This window comes from Etheostoma spectabile, chromosome 15 (assembly GCF_008692095.1).
Source record: "Etheostoma spectabile isolate EspeVRDwgs_2016 chromosome 15, UIUC_Espe_1.0, whole genome shotgun sequence".
Classification (NCBI taxonomy): Eukaryota; Metazoa; Chordata; class Actinopteri; order Perciformes; family Percidae; genus Etheostoma; species Etheostoma spectabile.
The window spans coordinates 12,722,960-12,727,915 of NC_045747.1; the positions used below are offsets into that span (position 1 = coordinate 12,722,960).

The 4,956-nt window shown below is 36.6% G+C and overlaps 1 long non-coding RNA gene across 1 annotated transcript; it reads left to right on the forward strand.

The window, feature by feature from the left end:
* The first annotated feature begins 2,504 nt into the window (after positions 1-2,504).
* LOC116703139 (uncharacterized) lies at positions 2,505-3,898 on the forward strand. The gene is made up of 4 exons (XR_004335351.1): positions 2,505-2,536; positions 3,182-3,255; positions 3,366-3,516; positions 3,869-3,898. It is a non-coding gene; the product is annotated as an uncharacterized LOC116703139 (long non-coding RNA).
* The last annotated feature ends 1,058 nt before the right edge of the window (positions 3,899-4,956 follow it).

Genomic DNA, 4,956 nt, shown 5'->3' on the forward strand with positions numbered 1-4,956 from the left:
TTCTTACTTTGTATTGTCTGTATACACTGCAGGGATGTGCTCGGTTTATCCAAATCTTGTTTGCTTGTTGCAACAACAATGTGCCGAGCATGTGTTAGATCATTTGAGCCTTCTTACGGCTGCTTGTGATTGCAGTTAGAACGGCTGGAAACTACTGGGAGACGGTGACTGAGGAATGACCTTGTCCAGGACAATCTTTCAAAGTTATCGAGCCGCGATGGTGATGACAGTTGAGAAATACTGGGCTACACCACTGAGGATATATCATTGGCTAAAATTGTCTTCATATTGACCTCCTTGAAAAGAATGAACTCATTCTCGCAGTGGATGCGGCGGAGCTCCCATGAACTGGGGAGAGAGCACCCTGAAACAGCTGCTCTGTGTGTGTGTGTGTGTGTGTGTGTGTGTGTGTGTGTGTGTGTGTGTGTGTGTGTGTGTGTGTGTGTGTGTGTGTGTAGCTGCATGCAGCTGTCCAATTTCAGTCTTAAATCAAGCCTTTTATCCACACCAGGAAAACAAACTTGGGTTCAATCCATAAAATAGTAAGTGAGAAGTTTTTAATTATTGTATTGTGGTATTAGAGTATTGAAGGAATTGTTACTTACTGCACTGGGAATGTGGTTTGCTTATGTTATCAGAAACTTGCATCTATTCTCCCAGGGCTTTTTGGTGTTTGCGGAGTTTACACAAGGACATACGGCTTGTCATTAGTGGCAGTGTGTTGGCCTTTGAAGTTCATTGTTTTCCTGCATTGAGATGATTTTCCTTTTTAAAAGCTGCTGTGTCAACAGCATGGCATTTGCAGGTGAGTAAAGGCCTTCACCTGCTTAGAAAAAATAACTGTTGCACGATATATCACCCTTACATGACTACTCCCCCAGCCACCATCTCTACAGTATATAGCCCTGGCTAAAAATGAGTGGCTAAAAGTTTTATGACTCAATATCTGTACCTAACATCATTTCTAAAGCAATGAAAAGTAATCAAATGTAAGATGTAAAGCGCCCTCTCGGACTGCATCTGGATTCTTTTTGTAACATCTGACGTTGCAAGATCATCATATTTCTGGAAGATCCTATACGATGTGGGGCCAACCAGTCACACTAAGGAGGAGACAAGCTTCAAAACTGTTTAAGGAACTGCTGTATGTTAGAAAATAACAAGCTCTCTCTCTGTCTGCTACCAGCAGCAAATTGGTAAACAAACTATGGGGACACATATGCATATACGGTACAAACCAGTTAATTTGAAAGGATGTAGTTATCGTGTCTATGTGTTGGTTCTGTACTCCTCACATTGGATTTGAAATGAAACAATGACAATTAGGTGCACACTGATATAACTTGATGGAGAACCATGTAGGAAAGGATTTCATATAAAGTTCCCAATGTTTAGAGACAAATTAAAACTAGTAAAGTAAATTTATATGAATTCATCATATTGGATTTTAAAATCTTTTACATTCCTTTGTACTGCAGATGTCTCCACTTCTTGCTTGAAAAGCTTTTTTCTTTCACTTCTCTTTATAGTAGTTGGCCCAAGCCGACTGTATGCTTGTGTGATATCACAAAATATAGCGATAATACCCTAGAGTGCACTTTTAACATGTCTTGGAGGTTCAAAAATACCAAAGCATCAATTAGTCAGATATGCTCCTAAAAAAACAATACAGTGTTTTTTCTCTAACATAATAGAAGAATTTAGTTTATTCTTGGAATAATAATAATAATAATAATAATAATAATAATAATAATAAACTAAAATATATACATTCTTTGTATATTTAATACTGTTATGGTTTCTGTATTTTGCTTTTTCTGTTCTGTTCTATATTTTGGTTCGATGTCTTGTCTCCTTGTGATTGTGTAATTTTCGGTCTTGTTTTGCATTACCCTTGTGACAGCCTGATGTCTTTCACCTGTTTCCCAAACCTTGTGTCACCTGCCTCTTGTTTCTTCTGTTACCCTCTGTATTTAGTCTTTGTGTTCCCCTTGTCCTTTGTCAGATCATTTTGTGTTTAATTGTAGTACCCTGCGTCAGCGTGCTGTGTATTTCTCTGCCTGCTTCCTGATTTTTTTTCCCCCTCGGTTTCTGTTCATCTGGTTTCTTTGTCTTTGACTTGCTGTTTTGTGGACACCTTTTGTTTTTTGCCATTTTGTTAAAGAATCAAGCTCAGTACACTGTAAAAAGTCTTTCAACGGAACTGCCCATACGACTTTATTTTAAAATGTATATTTCTTTCAACAAATTAATTTCCTTTTATTTTGCTTTCAGATTAAGTTACGAAAAATGAAAAGTGTGTGAATGTTGTGGGAACGTGCACATTTCTACAATAAAATTGATTTGTTGAATGTTACAATATATGCCTTCCCAAAAACTCAGTTTTAGGACTTATGGCAAAATTAATTGTCAGGACACGCCCACGTAACGGATGAACGTGTCTGGGCAAGTCTCAGCGCGGCTGGAGTGACTGATCTGCTGCTGGCCATGTGGTTATTTTCCGTGCTTTTGGAGGGCATTTCTTCTCAAAACATACGTAAGTAACCATTTTTATCGGTGAAAGTTAAATTGTATTCAAAATTGAACGTCTATTTTTCTCTATCTCTTTGTCTAACGTTGTCCTACAGTGTGAGGATGCCATGAGGCGTTTTCAAATGTGCCGAACGTTAAGCTCAAAGATAGCTAACATTAAACGGTCTATTTGAGTCAAATGCGGTTTCTACATCAAATGTACACCATGTTTATAGATTTCAATAATCAAATCATAATTACTAGCTTTGACTAAACTGTTGCAAGTCATGTGCAAGATTGCTGCTTGTGCCTCTCCACTAGTTAGATTAGCATTAACGCATGGTAACGTTAATGTCCATTTACAGAGGAAACGAAGGCAATGCAAGTTTTTCTGTTTCGTAAATATTGTTTTTTCGGCTTTCAGCATCAGCAAACAGATTGTATGTCGTGCAAATTTTTGTCGGAGCATTTATGAATTCATATAAGCGTCTAAAGTAGGCTAAGATTACAAGAACTGGAACATTTTTCTTTTAGTCATAACAGGTTTGGTAAATAAAAAATTTGAACGGAGTAGATACTTAATCTGGTTTTCTGTTCAAACACAAGTGTACATTTTTTTGGTAAATTGTATTGTATATGGTTATATTAACCATTGATTTTGTTTCTCAAGGAGACCATCACATCTACTCCAGGGAGCATTGCTACTCCCCCCACAAAGCTCTGTCTCATTCAGATACATATTATGTAAGCAATCAAGGTTTTTTTCAATACATGTTTTTGTGTCAAACTGTTATCATGTGAAATTATGTAATCCAAAACAGTTTAATTGTGTGTGTGGGGGGGGGATCTTGCAGATAGTGAGGAGTTTGGAAGGTGCAGTTCCACTGAATCAACGTGTATGTCTCAGCTGGACGAGGACACTCCAAAGCTCCAGGAGCTGTTCCCTTTGAACGGAGGAGAGGGGTTGGTCAGTGCATCAACAACTTGTTTATGGAGCTGATACAGGTGAGGCGAAAGTGGTTAAAATAAGTTTTAGGAACACACGCAATAAACAAGTTTGTTGTTTTGTTTTCTTGCTACAGTTGGCATGTGGCAAGTAACTTTTGTTTTACAAAAAGTACAACTGGTTTCAGCTATAAAACATTTGAAGGTTAAAAAAAAGCTCCAGTTCATTCCCAAATAAATTTGACGTCCTAAATACATACACTGCTTATACAGACAGTTTTGGAAGTAAGTTGCATTCACTTTTAAAAAGTCAAGGGAAAACTCTTAAGTTCAAACATATGACCATAACGTTTTATATTGATTAAATGACAATAAATAAGAGTTTATTAATATTCTGGTTGCTGTCATACAGGAAACTGCAGATAGCAGTGTGCATGAGGACGCTGTCTGTGCTTGCCATGAACCAGAAGCCGTGGAGAAGAGAGAGAAACCGGTGCTTCCAGATCTCTGCAGTCTGGCCAGAGCATGCTGCTTTGTCCTCAGGGTGACACGCGTGCTGAATCTCAGGATCCATGCAAAGTTTGAGACTTATGAGGTATTTTTTGTGGGACTTGATGCACTGCGCCCAAAACCAACAACAAGTTCACAGCTCCAAAACATGCTCTTCTGAAGTGAAACGTGATCGTTGGTTGCAGAGGACTGTTTCATTTTTTCTGGTCAAGGATGTTACATTTTTCTGGGCCTAATGAGGTATTCTGAAGAGCATTTTGGGTCCAAAACTTACTCTGTGATCATTTCTGGTCATGAACATTTTTCTGTTATTTTAAAATGATTTAACTGATGTACTTGCTGAAATACAAGCTATTGTGTCAAGCTGCAGTCAGTAAGCTGAGCTCACATGTTCTAGTAAGTAAACTAGTATAATTAAAAAGGAAAATCTGCTAATTTAAAACAATGATGTCAAATGATGCGTTGACTGTTAAGCCGTGATGTTTCAAATGGTCAAATGTGTCAAGATTATAATATTGATAATATCTGTTTATAAATGCTGGAATCAAATACTTCCATTTCTTTGGTAAATGTAGCCAATGCTAACTATTTTAAGTAAATTGCACCTTATAAACAGAAATAAAGAATTGTCAACATTAAAAAAAATAAGTGCAGGATTTAATTTAAATCAAATTTTAATTTTTCTTTAAATGTAACCTAATTAAATTAGGTGTTGTGGGTAAAATGTTTCTATTTTGACAATGGTTAAACTTAATATTTTGTTTTTTTTGTAGACTTTACATAATAATTTAGCATATACAAAAATGTTTATTACTGAGTTTTACCTACTTAAAAAAAACATGATGTTCACTAAACTAACAAAAAGTGGTTGGAAAATGTTGTCTTAATTTTATTAAGTTATATCTATGTAACAGTTTTTACAGTGTACCTTGTCAGTCATCTTTGCATTTGGGTCAAACCTTCTCCACCACTTCACTAGAATTGTAAAAA